Below are 22,347 nucleotides of genomic sequence, written 5' to 3'. Positions count from 1 at the left end.
ATATATATATATATATATATATATATATATATATATATATATATATATATATATATATATATATATATACAGTTTGACTTTTTGATGCTTGATTTTATTATGATGAATGATTGATGTGCCAGTCTAATGCCTGATTAGCGATAGAATCAGCTAACCAATTATGATATCTTGGAATGTGCAAATAATTAATATAAGTAAATGATCTTTGCAAAAAACTTACCCTTAAATACTGGCGATATAAAGATGGATCCCTTACCCGATAAATGTTGTTTAATTGTGACACTATCAATTGAGAATCAAGATACACTACCAACGAGTCGATCCCATGAGAGATTGCCTTGGATAATAAATTCATAACGGCAGTATACTCGGCCATATTGTTTGAAGCAGGACTGATACATATGCCTCTTGATGCCATCAATTGACCAGTTGGATAATAGAGTACCCAAGCTGCGGAAGCGAGATTCCGAGTTTGTCGACTAGCACCATCGGCGAACCCAAAATAGACCAAATCATCCATCAACACCTGCCACAGCAGACCAAAAAGTGCTGATATCAGAAAACTCTCGACGATATATGTACAAATATACATAAAGTACAAAGAAGCCATTGCCTGGCCAAAACTAAGCAAAGTACTTCTTTAGGTAGAGCCCGTTTCGGGGCTCTGCCAGCTTGTTTCCCTCAAAATCGATTAACTCATATGACCCTTTTTCTAAAACTCGTTTAATAATGAAAGGACCGTACCACATAGGCTTAAATTTGCCTGCCCCCAAGGTGTCTTTATCTTGGTCATAGACCAAGACAAGGTCACCTTCAGAAAAGACTCGAGGACGGACAGATTTATCATACTGCATTTTAACCCTTTTCTTATGAGCCTCATTCATCGTGGCAGCATCTCGACGCTGCTCATCGAGATGTTCCAAGTGAAGTAGGCGCTCTTCGAGACTCGAAGTCTCTGGAAGGAGCTCAACAACTAACTTAAGAGATGGAATTTCACATTCAACTGGAAAGATAGATTCCATCCCATAAACCAACTGAAAAGGTGTAAAACCAGTAGCCATCTTGACGGAGGTTCGGTATGCCCAAAGAGCCGAATACAACATAACGTGCCAATTGGACCGATTTTTATCGATTGTCCGTTGGAGTATCATCTTAAGAGTTTTATTAACTGCCTCGACCTATCCATTGGCCTGCGGATAATAAGGGGATGAATGCTCTTGCCGAAAACCTAATTTAAGAGCCAATTCGGACATCAGTTGATTTTGGAAATGACTTCCATGGTCAGTGAAAATCTCTCTCGGGATACCGAATCTTGAGATAACCTGATTGAAAAGAAACAAAGCTGCCATGTCACTATCGTTCTTATAAGTCGGCATGGCCTCAACCCAGTTCGTAAAGTAGTCTACAGCCACGATAATGTACTTGTGATTCGCCGCTGAAGGCGGATTACAAGTCGTAAAATCAATACCCCACTTAGTAAAGGGACCGATGGTGACAATAGGAAAAAGAGGAGCTAGATGCGCGCGCATCTTCCGAGTAAAAATTTGACAAGGGTGACAACATTTGACCGCTTCCACATAGTCTTTAAAGAGTGAAGGCCAAACATAGCCGGCACGTAAGATGCGTTGGGCTGTAGCAAGCCCTGATAGATGACCACCACAAGCTCCACTGTGGAAATCATTGAGCACTAACTCTGCTTCCTCTAAGGTTAAACAGCGCCGAAGGATTGAATCAACCCCTCGATGGTATAATGTGTCACCGATGATAACATAGTTTTTAGCCAGGTGACGTAATTTTCGACGTTCATCCTTAGAGAAAGTAGAGGGAAACTTCGAAGTCTGTAGATAGACAATGATATCTCCATACGAAGGGTCGAGTGAAGAGATGAGGAATAAATGTTTGTCGGGAAAATTTTTGTCATAAACAGTATCCTCTCCACAAGGTAGCTCAGAAATTAGCTCCGCAAAAACCATGGATTTCTTAGACTTGGCGGACAAGAACTCGAGATCAAATTCTTGCAAAATGACTATCCATCGATTATATTTTCCCCCAATCACTCGCCTACTGAGGACAAATTGAAATGGATTGACCACCGCTAAGACAAAAGTTTTGCGTAGCAGGATATAATGACGGAGCCGCTGGACAGCATGGACAGCTGCCAAGGCCAACTTCTCAACCGGAGAATAGCGAAGTTCAGGACCTATTAAGCCTCGGCTCAAATAATAAATCACATGCTCTGTGAGAGCATCATCCTCCTGAACAAGAACCATACCAATGGTTGATTCTGCTGCAGCGAGATATAAAAGGAAGTCTCTACCATAATCCGGTGGACTCAAAAGCGGGGCAGAGACTAATGCCTTTTTCAAAGCATCAAACGATCGCTGCGCAAAGTCATCCCATACAAATGGAACTCCTTTCCGTAGTAAACGCATGAACCCTTTAGTGATCTCGGCATAATTTGCTATAAACCGTCTTAAGAAATTAGCCTTCCCTTGAAGACTTTGAAGTTGCCGAATCAAGGACGGGGGAGGCAACTGAACTATTGCCTCAACCTTGAAGGGATCAACTTGGATCCCTTCCTTGGACATGATGAACCCTAACAACCGACTGGACGTAACTGCGAAAACGCACTTGTTGGGATTCAACCGGATTTTATAAAAACGACATCGCTCGAAAACCAATCGAAGATGACTAGGGTGATCAGTTCTCTTTCGAGAACGAGTAGCGAGATCATCCAAGTATGCCTCGATGACATGTTTGATGTTGTGGAAAGCATATGACATGGCCCACTGAAAAGTGGCTCCAGCATTTTTAAGACCAAAAGGCATCTTCCTATATGCAAAGGTACCCCAAGGACATATAAAGGCTATCTTATGTTGATCTTCAGGATGGATAGAAATTTGATTATAACCCGAAAAACCATCCATGAAGGAAAAAATCTCATTACCCGCACACTCGTCGATAATCCAATCAATGAATGGCGTGGGGTAATTATCTTTCGGACAAGCCTTGTTTAGGTCCCTAAAATCGATGCATACTCGGATTGTTCCTTGCTTTTCATCCACGGGGACTGGATTAGAAACCCAATCAGTAAGAGGAACAGGGTATATGAAACCCGCCTTTAGCAGCTTCTCAACTTCAGCTTTGATAGCTGCTGCTTTCCTAGGGTTAACCGGCCGAAGCCTTTGACGAACCGATTTGGCATTCTCATACGTCTTGATCTCATGTTGAACTATAGAAGGATCAATGCCAGGCATTTCCTCATAAGACCAAGCAAATACATCTCGAAATTCCTTAAATAGGTCGGTGTAAATTTGAATTTCTTCAGGGGAACACTCAATTCCGATGAAGAGATTCTCGATGATGTTAGGGTCCCTAGAGATGTTTATAGGTATTATTTTTGAAATTACCGACATATTACCTTTGGCACGAATGTGTGTTGGAGCGAAAGGATTTGACACCGTACAAACATCACTAGTAAAGAGCTCGGAGAATCTAGATTCTATTTCCTACAATGGAGGAAGAAAGTACGAACGATGGTGTAAGTCTTCCCAAGGTCGATCTATACACATCATTGCTTTGATGATTGCTTCTTCAGAAGGTAAAACTGTATCTAAGCAGTCTAAGGCAGAGGTAGAATCAAGGCTCCAAGCCGGGGCCACATCACCCTCTAACTCCTCTTCGGAAAAAGGAGCAGGGTGGTTGTCTGCAGAGTCTACTATAGACTGATATCTAAGCTCAGCTGCAGATATAGGGAATGCCATTCCATTTACTTGTCCTTCAACTAATGTGGTCGTAGGTGAAGGCAAGGTCCAAGGGTCTGAAAAATAAAGAGTTCGAAAGAACTCTTCTCGAGGGGACTCCTTAGATGATGAAATGGCATTGATTTTAGCGAAAGGAGAGGGAAGATCAAAGGTACCCATCAATGAGGAATACATTCCCACTCCTAAATTCTCAGTAGGCGGGCAAGGGTTATCCACTAAAGGAACAGTAGAGTCAGAGCTTGCTTGAGGATCGACTGGACAATAATCGATTTGATCAACCTTAACGATTTTCCCCTCATGAGGAAAGCAAATGACACGAAACAGAGTCGAAACAATGGCGTCCATTTCGTATACCCAGTCCCTTCCTAATAGGAGATTATAGTCTAGGTTAGCATCTATGACTTCTACTTCAATATTGACTACCTTCCCCCCAACACATATAGGAAAGGTCGGGATAATCCCATGCGGCTTATGAGAATGACCATAAAATGCAGTCAAGACGGTGGGTGAAGGAACAGCCGAAGGCGATCCAATAGCCTTCCAGCATGACATCGACATGATGCACGTGGAAGCTCCTTCATCTATAACGGTACAAAAAATATTGATTTTCTGGTATGTAGACTTTATTTGGAAAGCCATATTATGAGGGAGTCGCTTTTTGACATTTAACATGTCAAAAGTGAGCACTAAAGAGTTAGTTGGATCGACTGCCCCAATCGCGGAAAGTAAAGCACTTCTCTGAGCCAGACACAACTGGAGAACCTCTAAAGCAAACATGGCGCATGGACTCTGAGCTAGATCCTCCACAATGGAGTAATTCTGGGCGGCCCTAGCATTAGGATTAATAGTCGCACGTTTAGTGGAACCTTTCGGTATCTGTGGTATAGTCTCGACAGGGGGTCGCTCAATATGAAGGTCAGTACTTCCGGGAACAGTCTTGTCCTTGGAAGTTTCGGCTTCACCATAATCACGTGACCGAGTAGTCACATGGACGTTAGAACCCATCATGAAAACATTCGATGATTTTTCCCCTTCCTGGTTGCCCCCTGCGGAGGTACTAGGATTAGAACTTGCGCCAGCAAGAAGTTGCTGCCCTTGGGGAAAAGGGTTAGTTAACACAGCTTGAGAACTAGAAGTCCCTTGTTGTCCTAACAATCGCTGAGCGTCTTCAATCTTAGGGCAGAGATGAGTTAAATGGTCTCCACTGCACAACTTGCATGGAAACTTAACTTTCTTTCTAGACTCATTTCTACCACCACCAGCATTGTTGCCGGACTTATTTGCATCAGGCTTCCCATCCTAGTTCTTTTTCTTACCTCGTCCTTTCTTTTTCCCATTGGAATTTTGATTTCCTTTGGGGTTATCAGATTGGACGGCATTAATTGAAGAAGTTTGGGAAGCCGAGGGATTAGACGATGTGACTTGGTTGTTAGAAGCAGTTTGTAAGGACAACTGCTGCAATTGGTTCAACAAGTTCACGGTAGTTGTGTCTACCGACCCAACGATACCATCCGCGTGGGGACCTGGCTTCGACTTAGCTACGTCAACCTTAGACCCAGGAGCATCTGGCAAGTATTTTTGTAGGATCCCAGAGTGAGAGTAGATCAATTCTAATTGTTGGACCCTAAAAATGGCTTGCTCCTCAGAATAGACCCCAGACATGGAGACATCCTTGGAGATATCGAGTTGTAAAGATTTCACAAACCACTCGAGACAGTACTCCGGAGGGATTTCGGCTTTAATGGGCCTCTTTCTCCATCTCCATTCCTGAATATGGTCAGAGATGTGAGTTGCCTTATCTTGGCGAAAAGTAGCCAGAAGTTCAGTTCCGGCATCATAACGAATAGGCAACTGGAAATGGTTTAAGAAAATATTGGCTAAGTTAGCGAAAGATGTAAAGCTGCCCCCTGGCAACTCTATATACCATTTGGCCGCATTACCAGTCAAGGTGCGTTGAAAAAGTCTCAACCTGATCGAATCATCGATAAGGGAATTAGATGAGCACCACAAATGGAATGTGGTTACATGGTCGCCTGGGTCCTCACCACTCTTCCCTTCGAATTTTGGAATGTCCGAAGGGAGTTTGGTTGGGACCGGAGGCTAGGCCGGATTGTATTTGATTGGGTCATTTGTTAACTTAGTGAGATCTGGCAAGTTCAACGTTGCCAGAAATGGAAGCCTAGGAGGACCTTGGGGATTCCACCCAGACTGGGCAGAACTCCCAAAGTTCTGAAAAGATTGTCTTGGATTTTGGGAGGCACCAGGTTGCCCGAAGTAACCCGTAGAACCGGCTGAACCAAAAGGCAAGCCTTGTGATCCAGCAAAATTCGGAGTTTGACCAACTCCAGCCGCAAAACCTCCATCACCAACAAAGTTTCCTCCTAAAGGACTATAAGGAGTTGATAACCCTTGATAAGGATTCCAAGTCAAAGCTAGGGGAGGAATACTTTGAAATGAACTAACCGTGGAGTACGGCCTATTCCCATGTTGGCCGGTAAACGGATTCCCAGTTCCCGCGCCACTAACCCCAGGGTTAGTCCAATCTTGGAAAGGATTACTGCTTTGTCGTACAGAAGAAAAAGGCATGGATCCTATCGTCAGGTTGGAATGTGGTATATGACCACTTCCGAAAGGAAAACCCTGGAATGAAGCCGATCCGCCCATCATGGACGTAGCGGCACTAAATGGAACCGATGGAATACCCTGTGAGTGGGTGCTAAATGGAAAGAATCCAGTACCAAAAGCATTGGTTTGGGAATTTCCACTCGTGGATGGAATGGGGGTAGACCCAACTAAAGATGTGCTAGCAAAAGATCCAAACAAGGAAGCAGAGGAGATGGAAATTGTTCCTCCCCCTTGCACCGATGTTGGAGTTTGCATAGTCGTAGCACTTGTAGAAGCCATACTTCCAATAGTGGTCATCGATGGTAAGCGCGTAGCGTAACCTGGACTTGACGGTCTATGCGTCGGAGTCCCAACGTATTGTAATACGTCTGGATGACTAGATGGTAGTGGAGAATTCGGAGCCACTAACGACTCTGAGAGTTCTTCTACCTCTATGTTATTCTCCGCTTGAAAGAGAACTCGAGAAAGGACTGGAGTGTCCCTCTCTTGTTCAGAAGTGCTAGGCCTTGCTTGAACACTAATTCCCCCGAGAGGAGGATCAATCCCCGATGCGTCAACCGGCGTGGGACGGAACCCACCGGTAGTATTACCTCTGCGCCTTCTAGGAGAAGGATCTAAACTTGGTGGTGAAAGACCACAAAGTCTTCGAGACCGTCTGGGAGATCGGTCAGCCACTTTGAATTTTTTGTTATGATCTAACTAAAGACTCAAAAAATTGAAAGCTAGGCCAACTAAGAGCACAGAGCACACACTATAAAGTCCCTAAAGATAACAGCCAGTCAAACAACTTCCAAGTATTTCCGCTCCGGGTGATTAGGACCGGACACCAAAATACAAGAAAGTGAAATAAGGGGCCTTCTGAAGATAGTCTAGGATGATGAGGGCTCAGTCCTATCAGCGAAGGTATCAGAGGAAGTTACGCTGACCTCCTAACAACAGCCTGCGCCAGTGCAAGCCCCCAAGCTTCGCAAGGGTGCCATCCAGTAGTACTGTCGAGAGTGATGCAACGTTGACCTCAGGTGCCATGGGATTCCCCTCCGCAGCCACCTGTGTAGATCCCTAGGAGTAGCAACTATGGATACCAACTCATCGCAGAAGCCAAGCGGAACAGTCGTGAGGTAAGTTCGGACAAGTAGGAGAGGGGGTATCTCTCTTCCCTGTCTTCACGGACCCTCGTGCTTAACTCCCAGATCCGGAGCTTTCCTGGTCTTCCTAACGCTATTGGATTTTCGCTCGTTATTCAGACTCCTACTTTTGACGTTTAAATGGCCTTGGAGAGTTAACTCTCCACTCGCCTAATCCAAGGCCCTAAAATCCTAAACTTGTTGGTGTAACTAACTTAAACAAAAAGTTCTAGTGAATTTTAGTTAGCGCTTGATTTTAAAATAGGTTGTTCTTTAAGTCACAAGGTAATGGAAGTGAAAATAGTGGTGTTTTTTGATGCAAAAGAAATTAATAAAAACTTAACTGCATGCACATGCACTTTTTCGTTTTTTCGATGAAGAGCAATTTCTATAGGGTTCAGAGGAACTTCTAATGAAGCAAATTTTTCTTTTCTTTTCATTAATTCACGCTTCACACTCACTAAAGTTAACAAAGCTATATATGCCTAAAAAGGTATGCAAATCTATCCTAATGCAACAAATATATGCCGATGCAAGATTCGAAACTACTCTAACAAAATGAAAGTTGCTTGCTTATCAATCTTTATCTTGCCACTTAAAATATCTAGATGGAATATGAGATGCTACCATTCATTTCGTCTAAACACTAAAAACAAGTTCTAAGACAAACATAAAGCACTTTCATTCACTAAAAGGAAACCAAATGAAAACCAAGCTCAAGAAAGCTAAAACTAAGCTTTTCAAAAAGATTTTCTTCAAAAGTAACAACAACAAAAAAAAGTCTTTTCAAAAATGCTCTCAACAACACTGAAACTTGTGATTGAAGAATAGGCAACAAACACTTTTGCAAATTGACACCACTCAATGGATGAAAAATCAACAAAAATAAATGTGTTTAAAAGTGCTCTTAACAATCAAAAGCAACAATGAAAGCTTTGGCAACAATAACCAAAAAGATCAAAAAGACAAATTTCAAGAAAGTGTCAATCAACAATCTTTCATGAAACAAAGAAGCGAATGGTCACAAAAGCGGTTTTGTCAAGCAAACAAAAAGTCACCAAAAGCAAGATTTGACACGAAGATTGAGATCAATCTCCCTACCCTGATGAATCAGAGCAGCCAAGACTCCTAGCAAGAAATCTTGCATGCTTTAACGATGACGCTTGCAATAAACAAAAAACAAGACCAATACTCCTTATAATCAAAGAGAATTTGGAACAAGATGCTCGCTGTAAAAACAAAAACTGATACTGGAAAATGACTGTTTCAGACTGACTCAAACTACCCCACAGACCTTCAGAGACAAAAAGATTTACAAATCTTGAAAATTGCAAGATATACGCTATTGTACTTATGTACAGAATGCGTGTATACGCTACTGTAACTAAGGAAACCTGCGTATATGCGGGTTCACTTAGAGAAACATGCGTACATATGCCTCTGTAACTAAGAAAAACATCGTATATAAAAGGTTTCAAGAAAAATAAAAAACAAACTGAAGAAACTGGCAAAACTTAAAGTTTAAAAACAGACCAGACAGCAACAGCAAACAAACAGGCAGCTGAGCCCTAATTGGCTTGAAAAACACCCAAACTAGGAACAACAAGAGTGTTGTCCCCAGTGGAGTCGCCAATTCTGTTGGAGGGAAATGCTCCCCTAGGGATTTTTGGGTTTAAACCCTAGTAGACTGAAGTTGTCTATTCAAAGAAGCACACATTCACATAGCCATTATGCTATTATAAGCAAATTCTATTGTAAAGCGTACGTACCTTAGGTCCTACATATGAGAAGGCCTTTAGGGTCCAAACCCTTCTTGGAGTTCCCTTCTTCTCTTTTGTCCTGCAAAACAATCAATTCCAAAGAACACAGCAGTATATGGACAAAACCTTATAAAGAAACCATCTTCATGTTATAAATAAAGGTAGTTAGTTATGAAATCCAAACAACCATCTACATATGAATTCTAAACATGAATATCATTAACATAAAGAGGATTCATTTCGGGAACCAAGACGTGTTTCTTTTATTATAGACAAATAAAGTACATAAAAAGGAATGATTTCACCTGAGTCACCTTCAGCAGGCTCCAAGCAAAGCTTCCTTCTGGATCCGTTCCAGCCTCTAGCCTTTAACAAAATCCTTCCATGACTCTCTCCATGATGTCACAAGTAATGGATGAACATCAACACACAAGGAAACAAGAGTTTCCTGTACAAATGGAGGAAGTGCAGAAGGCACAAGGGACTTCAAACCTGGTCAGGGGAAAAATCTCAACATAATAACCTTTCTCTCTCCTCTCTCCTCCCTTATGCCTTGCCTTTGAGGTCTTTTTATACCTCTCCCAAAGTTGTTTTTTAGTTGGGAGTTGGTTGGGAACAGTTGGGCCACGGGCACTGACAGGTGATCAGCAGGTAAAACCCGCGATCTCCGCCCGAAAATAAGGAATTTTATATTTTTTTAAGTGTTTTAATACATATACGCGGGTTGGGTATACACAAACCCGCGTATACATGCGTTTAACTCAGGGAAATGTCGCGTATAAGGGATAAAACACTATTTTTTAAATTTTAGGACTAGGTCTGGAAGGAGGGGTTTCCCTAGGCCATGAGTGCAGCATCACAAACCATAAGAGTGAGATTTGGAGCTACAACACCCATAGAACTCTCAGGATTGACTAGACAAACATAAAAATTTGTTTTTGAATATGGTGAAACCAACACATATTCGACATACCATTTTAAACATATGGTTTTACAACAATATAACTCCCACCATATCTGTTGTGACACATATTTGTATCATTGGCATCAAAGTTTTTTAACATGGCATATAGTTATAATCCCTCGAGCTATGTAATACATCAGAGGAGTAGTGCTACAACCCATGGCATTTGTTATGACGTTGGAGTGGTGATCAAATGTTTACCCAACTCGTGGCATTAGTTGTTAACTGGTGAATGTTAATCTGGAGGTCTGTGATTGACCAACTCCCCAACAGTGTCATATATTTTTAACATATAGTCGCAATATGGTTTAACTTTATAGTTCCCCGTGCCAAGTCTGGTGGGATGTTTGGAGTGTCATTAACTTATCTGAGGGTTTGGCAGACTGCCGAACATGGCAATTCCACCAACCCTCCCCCCATATACGATATAACTAAAATTTAAATATAATTTGCTGCCATTGTATAATAAAACTCCATCGTGGGTCGATGGTAAACTTTTGTGTTATTATATGGGACGTCACGGTTCGAGCACAACCTACCCATCTGACCTCTTACCGCATTGACTTTGTCAGCCTCTGCGTTGACTTTGACCTACCACGCTTCATTCTGTGAGACAACCATTTGGCTTGCAAAAGCCCAATTTTTTCCCTGTTTGAGAATAATGTCAGAACGCATTTTCTCACTCATACAGAGGCCATTTTCGAAACCGAATATACTACCGGAATCAATGCGACAAGCTCTTTGACTTGGCGCTTGTTTCATGACCATCTGAGAATTTTGAACTTTGAGCATTTCAAGGATCCTCTTGGATTAGTGGTGTTTCTATTTCTTACCAACAAGAAGATAAATATCGGATATACCTTCTTGCAAAGCTCTTGCAAAGATGTAAATCCTTAAGTTGAATTAATGGCTCAGTTAAACCACACCTAGGGTTAACCTATGTCAATCTAAGTGTTAGTCTAGCCTAGATGTATTATACTAACCTATGTGTTAATATGTCAAGTTAACACTAATTGTTAGTGTTAATTTACAACTATATCAATATGTGTTAATGTTATCCTAATACTAATGTTATATTAGTCTTTAATCTATATTACTATATGGTGGGTTGGTTGCAGGTGTTAAGGATAATCATTCAAAACCAGAAACAATCTCCTCAAGTTTAGGCGAGACTTCTTCTTGGGTTTCCTTTACATTATCAGTCATTAACCTCTAATTTTAGATATTCTGCTAAAATAGAAGAACCATTAAATTTACCCGAAATATTCCAAACCTTCACTTTTCCCACGGAACCGAAAGTAAATACAATAGTAGTTCATAGCCTTCTTGGGTCCGAAATTTAAGTTAACCCGCGTGCATATTCTGGAGCGATATCCGTCAGATCTCTTCCCTTCTCAATGAATAGTTACGATTGATCCAGAACTCAATGGTTAAAACCATAGTTCATAACATATCGCATCCAAAATCTGGATTAAACTTTGTGCATTTTTTGACGTGATTACCATCGGATCTGACTCCTTCAAGTGGATGGTCGCGATTAACTAAGGTGTTAACTCAGTTTTACAATTTATCGCATCCATTTTTGTAACTAAGGTCCACGCTTGTTAGCACACGATCACCATTAGATCTGTTTCCAGTCGATTGGACAGTTCAAATCTTCTCCAGGGGTTCTCATGAATTTTGTCGGGGTTTTTTTCATTCCGCCAAGGTTTTAGCACTTCTGCCAAGTTTAATATGTCTCTAATTTATATTCAGGATATCGCTAACTAAATCCTGTGGTTTTGAAATACATTCAAATTATTTAAATGTGCAGTGTATGAATATTTAAACACAATAACACAAGATTATATAAAACTCCAATTCTAAAGGCCAAACTAGAAATCAACAACACTCAGAAATATTTCGAAGGAACTTCAAACCTCTGAGATTGACCATTCATGCACAGAGATACAGAGAGATTCCAAACTTTACAATCAAATCCTCTTCATCCAAATCCCATTACACTAATTCAAAACTTATATGAATACCTGAACATACAACAACTAGATCCTAAATCAATGGATCGAAACTGCCTAATCCTATCTAATTTGCATGATATTCTCCTCGAGAATCTCAACTAAGGCTAACTACTTGAACTAATTACAAGATAATCCAAATCCCTGAATTCTAGCTCAAATCCTATCTAGAAAGCTTTGTAAATTGACAGCTAAAGGATCCCACTCCGTTGCTTGTAAACTTTTTTTGTATTTTTGGAATAAAATCGAAGTCTTTTGTCTTCAAGCCTCATGCTCCTGCATCAAACTCCTGAGGACAAACTTCTTCATGGGCTCCTATCCATGAGCTCTTCTGTAGAACTGCCCAACTTCTGTAGCATGGCATTTGTCATCCAGGTAGCATCAACAATTGGTTGATCCTTCCACTTGACCAAATACTGAAAATACTCTTGTCCCCTTGTCTTCTTAAACAATCTCTCATCCAAAATATTTTCTGGCTGCAATGCCTTTACTGTTGGTAATTGTTTTACCCAATAAACCTCTTGTTCTTCCTTATCTTTTGTTGTATCCTCTGCATTTCCACTTTCATACCTATAAAAATCAGCAACATTGAAAATTGGAGATATTCCAATATCGCGGGGTAATTCAATTTCATATGTATTTGCAGAAAATTTCCTCAAGTCTTTGCATGGTCCAATTTTCTTAAATTTTAACTTGTTATACTCCCTTTTTGGAAATATTTCCTTCCTCAGGTGTGCTAAAACTAAATCTCCAACCTCAAAATTAACTTCTCTCTTCTTCAAACCTACTTTGCTCTTGTAATTTATGTTGCTATCATGTAACTGTTGTTTTACCTGCTCATGTATTGCTTGAATCTCTGAAGCAAAATCTTCTCCTTTAGCACTTATCATTTTAGCTTTTCCCAAGTCTCTCAATTCAAACACTCCTCTTCGGTGCATTCCATAAACTATATGGAATGGACTCTGCCCTGTACTCCTGTTAGGAGAATCACTATGAGCATATTCAGCCTGTGCCAAAATTTGATCCCACTGTTTTGGATGTTCACCTGCAAGACTTCTCAAAATATGATGATGATAATCTGAACTGAAACTCAATTTAGTACCAAGTTCCTTCCACAAGGTCCTCCAGAAATGACCAACAAATCCGGTGTCTTTGTCTGAAACAATGCTCTTAGGTAACCCATGCAATCTTACAATCTCCTTAAAAAACAGATTATCAATGTGAGTAGCATCACTAGTTTTATAACATGGAATAAAATATGCCATTTTAGAAAATCTATCAACCACAACATAAATTGAATCATTTCCTCTTTGAGTTTTTAGTAAACCCAAAACAAAATCCATACTTACCATATCCCAAGGTCTATCTGGAATAGGTAATGGAACATACAAACCTATGTTTTGGATCCTTCCCTTTGCATACTGATAGACTTTACAATTTTTAACATACTTCTCCACTTCAGATCTCATATTCGGCCAAAAATAAAACTGGTTCAACTGTTCATAAGTCTTTTATGCACCAAAATGTCCTCCAAGTCCACCACTATGTTTCTCCTTGATTAAATTTTCTCTCATAGAACAATTTGGTATGCACAACTCATATCTTTTAAACAGCTATCCTTCTTGTAAGAAGAAATCCAGCCACTTACTTTTGTCTAACAAAACGGGATTTTTACAAGCTTCAAATGCCTCTTTAAAATCTAGATTTTTTTCATATAATTCCTTAAGAAAATCAAAACCCAACACTTGAATTTGACTTTCCTGAACTAAGATAATTTTTCTGCTTAAGGCATCTGCTACTTTGTTTGATTGGCCATTTATATGTTTTAATACAAAATTAAAACTTTGAAGATATTCTACCCATTTTGCATGTTTTTGACTAAGCTTTGGCTGTTGCATAATGTACTACAATGCATGATTGTTTGAATAAAGTATAAACTCCTTATACATCAAGTAATGTCTCCACTTTTTCAATGACTGCACAACTGCATAAAATTCCTTATCATAAGAAGAATATTTCTTCTTTGATTCATTCAGTTTTTCACTTAAATAAGCTATAGGTCTATCCTCCTGACTTAAAACACCGCCAATGGCTTCTCCACTAGCATCACATTTCACTTGAAAAGGTTTATTAAAATTAGGAAAAATTAAAATAGGTTTCTCAGTGATCTTCCTTTTCAACAGCTGAAAGTTCCTTTCTACTTCAACAGTCAATTTAAATGGTTGTTTATCCTTCTTTATAGTGTCAATAATAGAAGCATTGATCTTACTAAAATTCCTTATGAATTTTCTATAAAAACTAGCTAGACCATGGAAAGTTCTTACCTCAAAAACACTTTTCGGTGAAGGCCACTCTATGATTGCCTTTATCTTCTCTGGATCCATCTTTAATCCATCAGCAGAAACAACAAATCCCAAATATACCAATTCTTATTTCATGAATGAACATTTCTTTAAATATAGTAGAAACTGTTCTTGTTGCAGCTTCTGTAAGACATAATTCAGTGTCTCATATGTTCATCTTTAGATCTATTGTAAACTAATATCTCATCGAGAAATACTATTACAAATTTACCAATAACTTCTTTCAACACTTCATTCATAAGCCTCATAAATGTACTAGGAGCATTTGACAACCCAAAAGGCATTACCATCCATTCATACAGTCATTCATTTGTTTTAAAAGCAGTTTTACATTCATCTCCTTCTCTAATCCTTATTTGATGATAACCACTTTTTAAATCCATCTTTGTAAAATATCTTGCTCCACTTAAACAATCCATCAAATCTTCAATTCTAGGTAAAGGAAATCTGTACCTGATTGTTATTTTGTTGATGGCTCTTGAATCAGTGCACATTCTCCAGCCTCCATCTTTCTTTGGACTCAACACTGTTGGCACTACACAAGGACTCAAACTCTCTCTAATCAGTGCTTTATCTAACAGTTCCTAAACATGTTTTATGATTTCTTCATTTTCTATGGGAGTCATCCTGTAAGTTGCTTTATATGGCAGATTTGCCCCTGGAATCAAATGTATATGATGACTGATTTTTCTAATGGGTGGTAACTCATTAGCAAATCATCTACAATGATATCACAATAATTCTCTAGCATCTCTTGAATTTCAATTTGAAAATCAGAAATTTTAGTGGAAGTAATTATTACCTTGGGTTTGCAAATCAATGCAAAATTTACCTCATCCTCTTCAATCTGCTGCAAATATTCTTTTCCACTTAGCAATAGAGTCTTTGGATAAGATTTTCTTGATGCATCCTCTTCTTCCATAGGTAGCAATGTATGATTAATACCATCTTTACCAAATTTGTATCTGTTCTTTTTCCCATCATGCACAGCTCCTCTGTCATACTGCAAAGGTCTTCCCAGCAATATGTGACACACATCCATAGGCATCACATCACACAGAATTTTGTCTTTGTATTTTCCCAACTGCAACTCCACTTCACATTGTTCATTCACTAACAAATGATGTCCTTTTTGAAGCCATGACACCTTGTAAGGTGTTGGATGTTTCTTTGTCTTTAATTTCAACTTCTCCACCACTTTTGTAGAGACCAAATTATCAGTACTGCCACTATCAATTATCATTTAACAGCATTTCCCTTGAACCTTGCACACAATCTTGAACAAAGTCTTTCTCTGTGCTGGTTCAACAACTTCCTTTGCTGGCTTTAACAAAAATTTGTTAACTACCAAAGATTCCCCTTTCTCTGGTACATTTTTTTCTTCTGGCACCTTTACTGCTTCTTCTTCAGTCTGAGTAACAATTACATTCCTCTGATTTGTTCCTACATTTTATGGGCACTCATAGGCTCTATGTCCCAGCTTGTTACATCTGTAACATCTGATTTCTCTTCCTCTACCTCTGCCTCCCCTTCCTCTAAAAAACTCCTTCTGCCACTTACATCACCTTCTGTTGGTGCATGTTGACTTGAGCTACTGCTAGCTCCATCTCTAGGTGTTGTAGATCTTCCTCTACCACCTTGACTTCCTCTTCCTTAGAAAGTGCCTCTACTTCTAGCAGATTTCTTCCTCATGAGTTTTTCTTCAGCCTTCAACACCATCTGATAAGCCTCTTTTATTGTTTTAGGAGACAGCACACTTATCTCATCTTGGATCTCCATCCTGAGACCATTTATATATCTTCCAACCTTCTCATCTGTATCTTGAATTTGTCCAGCTCTTATGCTTACTTTGTAAAATTCTTTTATGTATTCTTTCACTGTCATAGACCTATGTCTAAGGTTCTGCATCTGTTTATATAAGGAAATTTGATAATCACTTGGCAAAAACTTACCTCTCAACTTTACCACCATCCTGTTCCAATTTTTAATTGGATGCTTACCAAGTCTTTTTATTTCATTAACAAATGAAATATCATGTGATTTACGCCGAAAAATATCTCATAAACTTGATATGGATCACAAAAGCCTCAATTCAACAAGTCTTTTTCTTTCTGCATGCACTCCATCCCACCAAAGTGTTGCATGTCCTTTCAATTTTGTGACAACAAATTTCACTCTCTTTCCTTCTTCCATTTCTTCATAATCAAAGAATTTATCCATGTCATTAATCAAGTCTATCAACTCCTTAGGGTTTAAACCTCCTGTATAAACTAAACCCTCAAGTCTAGGTTTAGATGTGGATCCCAACACTGATTTAAAGAATCTCATTTCAGGAGTAACTTCTGCAAGTTCCTCTTCTTCTGCAGCTTCAACTTCAGGCTCACTGACATCTCTATCACCTGCATCTCCTTGATTTCCCATTTCCACTGCTTCTAGTCTAGCTTGCAACTGTTGCATAGCTTCCAACACTTCAACATTTGCAACTGGTCTTCCTCTTCTTCGACCACCCCCACATCTTCCTCCAACTTTGAAAGCCATGTTGGATTTCTTTTTCTTATCTTTGAGATCCTGATCAATGTCAATAAGCTACTTGGATACCACTAATGGTGGGCTGGTTGCAGGTGTTAAGGATAATCATTCAAAACCAGAAATGATCTCCTCAAGTTCAAGAAGGACTCCTTCTCAGGTTTCCTTTACATTATCAGTCATCAACCTCTGATTTTAGATATTCTGCTAAAACAACAGAAGTATTAAATTTACCCCAAATATTCCAAACCTTCACTTTTCCCACGGAACCAAAAGTAAATACAATTGCAGTTCATAGCCTTCTCGAGTCCGAAATTTAAGTTAACTTGCATGCATATTCCGGAGTGATATCCGTCAGATTTCGTCCCTTCTCAATGAATGGTTACAATTGATCTAGAAATCAATGGATTAAACCACAGTTCATAACATATAGCATGTGAAATCTGGAATAAACTCCATGCATTTTTCAACGCGATTACTATCGAATCTGACTCCTTTAAGCGGACGGTCACAATTCACTGAGGTTTTAACTCAATTTTATGATTTATCGTGTCCATTTTTGTAACTAAGGTCCATGCTTGTTAGCACGTGATCACCATTAGATATGTTCCCTGTCAATCGAATGATTCAGATCTTCTCCTAGGGTTCTCACGAATTTTGTCGGGTATTTCATTGTTCCGCCAAGGTTTTACCGCTTCCACCAAGTTTAATATGTCTCTATGTTATATTCAGGATGTTGCTAACTAAATCCTATGGTTTTGAAATACATTAAAATTATTTAAATTTGCAGTGTATGAATATTTAAATGCGATAACATAAGATTATATAAAACTCCAATTCTAAAGGCCAAACTGGAAATCAACAACACTCAGAAATATTTTGAAAGAAATTCAAACCTTCGGGATTGACCGTTCATACACAGAATACACAGAGATACAAAGAGATTCCAAACTTTACAATCAAATCCTCTTCATCCAAATCCCATTACACTAATTCAAAAATTACATAAATACCTGTACATGCAACAACCAGATCCTAAATCAATGGATCGAAACTTCCTAATCCTATCTAATCTGCATGATATTCTCCTCAAGAATCTCAACTAAGCCTAACTACTTGAATTAATTACAATATAATCCAAATCCCTGAATTCTAGCTCAAATCCTACCTAGAAAGCTTTGTAAATTGACAGCTAAAGGATTCCACTCCTTTGCTTGTAATTTTTTTTTGTATTTTTGGAATAAAATCGAAGTCTTTTGTCTTCAAGCCTCATGCTCTTGCATCAGACTCCTAAGGACAAAATTCTTCATGGGCTCCTGTCCATGAGCTCTTCTACAAAACTGCCCAACTTCTATAGCACAACATCCGTCATCCAAGTAGCATCAGCAATTGGTTGATCCTTCCACTTGATCAAATACTAAAAATACTCTTGTCCCCTTGTCTTCTTAAGCAATCTCTTATCCAAAATCTTTTCTCGCTGCAATTCCTTTGTTGTTGGTAACTGTTTTACCTAATCAACCTCTTGTTCTTCCTTATATTCTATTGTATCCTCTGCATTTCCACTTTCATACCTGTACAAATCAGCAACATCGAAAATTGAAGATATTCCAATATGAGGGGGTAATTCAATTTCATATGCATTTGCTGAAAATTTCCTCAAGTCTCTGCATGGTCCAATTTTCTTAAATTTTAACTTGTTATACTCCCTTTTTGGAAATCTTTCCTTCCTCAAGTGTGCTAAAACTAAATCTCCAACCTCAAAATTAACTTCTCTCTTCTTCAAATATGCTCTGCTCTTGTACTTTATGTTGCTATCCTGTAACTGTTGTTTTACCTGCTCATGTATTGCTTGAATATCTAAAGCAAAATCTTCTCCTTTAGCACTTCTCATTTTAGTTTTTCCCAAGTCTCTCAATTCAGACACTCCTCTTCGGTGGATTCCATAAACTATATGGAATGGACTCTGCCCTATACTCCTATTAGGAGAATCATTATAAGCATATTCAGCCTGTGCCCAAATTTGATCCCACTGTTTTGGATTTTCACCTGGAAGACTTCACAGAAGATTACCCAAGCTTATGTTTACAACTTCAGTCTATCCATCAGTCTGAGGATGATAAGCTGAACTGAAACTCAGTTTAGTAACAAGTTTCTTCCATAAGGTCCTCCAGAAATGACCAATAAATCTGGTGTCTCTATCTGAAACAATGCTCTTAGGTAACCCATGCAATCTCACAATCTCCTTAAAAAACATATTAGCAATGTGAGTAGCATCACTGGTTTTATAACATGGAATAAAATGTGCCATTTTAGAAAATCTGTCAACCACAACATAAATTGAATTATTTCCTCTTTGAGTTTCTAGTAAACCCAAAACAAAATCCATACTTACCATATCCCAAGGTCTATTTGAAATAGGTAATGGAACATACAAACCAATGTTTTGGCTCCTTCCCTTTGCATCCTGATAGACTTTACAATTTTTAACATACTTCTCCACTTCAGATCTCATCTTCAGCCAGAAATAAAACCGGTTCAACTGCTCATAAGTCTTGTATGCACCAAAATGTCCTCCAAGTCCACCACTATGTTTCTCCTTGATTAAATTTTCCCTCATAGAACAATTTGGTATGCACAACTGATTTCTTTTAAACAACAATCCTTCTTGCAAGAAAAAATCTAGTCACTCACTTTTGTCTAACAAAACAAGATTTTTACAAGCTTCAAATGCCTCTTTAAAATCTAAATCTTTCTCATATAATTCCTTAAGAAAATCAAAACCCAACACTTGAATTTGACTTTCCTGAACTAAGATACTTTTTCTGCTTAAGGCATCTGCTACTTTGTTTGATTTTTTGTTGATATGTTTTAATACAAAAATAAAATTTTGAAGATATTCTACTCATTTTGCATGTTTCTGACTAAGCTTTGGTTGTTGCATAATGTACTGCAATGCATGATTGTCTAAATAAAGTATAAACTCCTTAGACATCAAGTAATGTCTCCACTTTTTCAATGACTGTTCAACTGCATAAAATTCCTTATCATAAGAAGAATATTTCGTCTTTGATTCATTCAGTTTTTCACTTAAATAAGCTACAGGTATGTCCTCCTGACTTAAAACACCGCCAATAGCTTCTCCACTAGCATCACATTTCACTTGAAAAGGTTTATTAAAATCAGGAAAAATTAAAATACGTTTCTCAATGATCTTCCTTTTCAACAGTTGAAAGTTCCTTTCTGCTTCAACGGTCCATTTAAATGGTTGTGTATCCTTCTTTATAGTGTCAATAATAGAAGCATTGATCTTACTAAAATTCCTTATGAGTTTTCTATAAAAACTAGCAAGACCATGGAAACGTCTTACCTCAAAAACACTTTTCGGTGAAGGCCACTCTATGATTGTCTTTATCTTCTCTGGATTCATATTTAATCCATCAATAGAAACAACAAAGCCCAAATATACCAATTCTTCCTTCATGAATGAACATTTCTTTAAATTTAGTAGCAACTTTTCTTGTTGCAGCTTCTGCAAGACATAATTCAGATGTCTCATATGTTTCTCTTTAGATCTGTTGTAAACTAATATATCATCTATATATACTATTACAAATTTACCAATAAATTCTTTCAACACTTCATTCTTAAGCCTCATAAATGTACTAGGAGCATTTGATAACCCAAAAGGAATTACCATTCATTCATACAGTCCTTCATTTGTTTTAAAAGTAGTTTTCCATTCATATCCTTCTCTAGTCCTATTTGATGATAACCACTTTTTAAATCCAGTTTTGTAAAATATCTTGCTCCACTTAAACAATCCATCAAATATTCAATTCTAGGTAAAGGAAATCTATACCCGATTATTATTTTGTTGATGGCTCTTGAATTAGTGCACATTCTCCAGCCTCCATATTTCTTTGGACTCAATGCTATTGGCACTACAAAAGGACTCAAACTCTCTCTAATCAGTGCTTTATCTAATAGTTCCTGAACCTGTTTTATGATTTCTTCATTTTCTGTGGGAGTCATCCTGTAAGCTGCTTTATTTGGCAAATTTGCCCCTGGAATCAAATGTATATGATGACTGATTTTTTTAACGAGTGGTAATTCATTATGCAAATCATCTACAATGATATCACAATAATTCTCCAGCATCTCTTGAATTTCAATTGGCAAATCAGAAATTTTAGTGGAAGTAATTATTACCTTGCTTTTGTAAATCAATGCAAAATTTACCTTATCCTCTTCAATCTACTGCAAATATTCTTTTCCACTCAGCAATAGAGTCTTTGGATCAGATTTTCTTGATGCATCCTCTTCTTCCATAGGCAACAATGTATGATTAATACCATGTTTACCAAATTTGTGTGTGTTCTTTTTCCCATCATGCATAGCTCCTCTATCATACTGCCAAGGTCTTCCCAACAATATGTGACACACATCCATAGGCATCACATCACATAGAATTTTGTCTTTGTATTTTCCCAACTGCAACTCCACTTCACACTGTTCATTCACTAACAACTGATGTCCTTTTTGAAGCCATGACACCTTGTAAGGTGTTGGATGTTTCTTTGTCTTTAATTTCAACTTCTCCACCACTTCTATAGAGACCAAATTATCAGTACTGCCACTATCAATTATCATTTGACATCATTTTCCTTGAACCTTGCACACAGTCCTAAACAAAGTCTTTCTCTGTGCTGGTTCAACAACTTCCTTTGCCGGCTTTAACAAAACTTTGTTAACTACCAAATATTCCCCTTTCTCTAGTACATTTCTTCTTCTGGCACCTTTACTGCTTCTTCTTCAGTCTAGGTAACAATTACATTCCTCTGATTTGTTCCTACATTTTCTGGGCACTCATAGGCTCTGTGTCCTAGCTTGTTACATCTGTAACATCTAATTTCTCTTCCTCTACCTCTGCCTCCTCTTCCTCTGAAAAAAATCCTTATGCCACTTGCATCACCTTCTATGGGTGTATGCTAACTCGAGCTACTTCTAGCTCCATCTCTAGGTGTTGTAGATCTTCCTCTACCACCTTGACTTCCTCTTCCTCGAAAAGTACCTCTACTTCTGGCAGATTGCTTCCTCATGAGTTTTTCTTCAGCCTTTAATACCATCTGATAATCCTCTTCTACTGTTTTAGGAGACAACACACTTATCTCATCTTGGATCTTCATTTTGAGACCATTTATATAGC

This window comes from Pinus tabuliformis, chromosome 7, assembly GCF_031772625.1.
Source record: "Pinus tabuliformis cultivar Carrire ecotype Pingquan chromosome 7, CPIR1, whole genome shotgun sequence".
NCBI lineage: Eukaryota > Viridiplantae > Streptophyta > Pinopsida > Pinales > Pinaceae > Pinus > Pinus tabuliformis.
Note: the sequence above shows the minus strand (reverse complement) of the source record.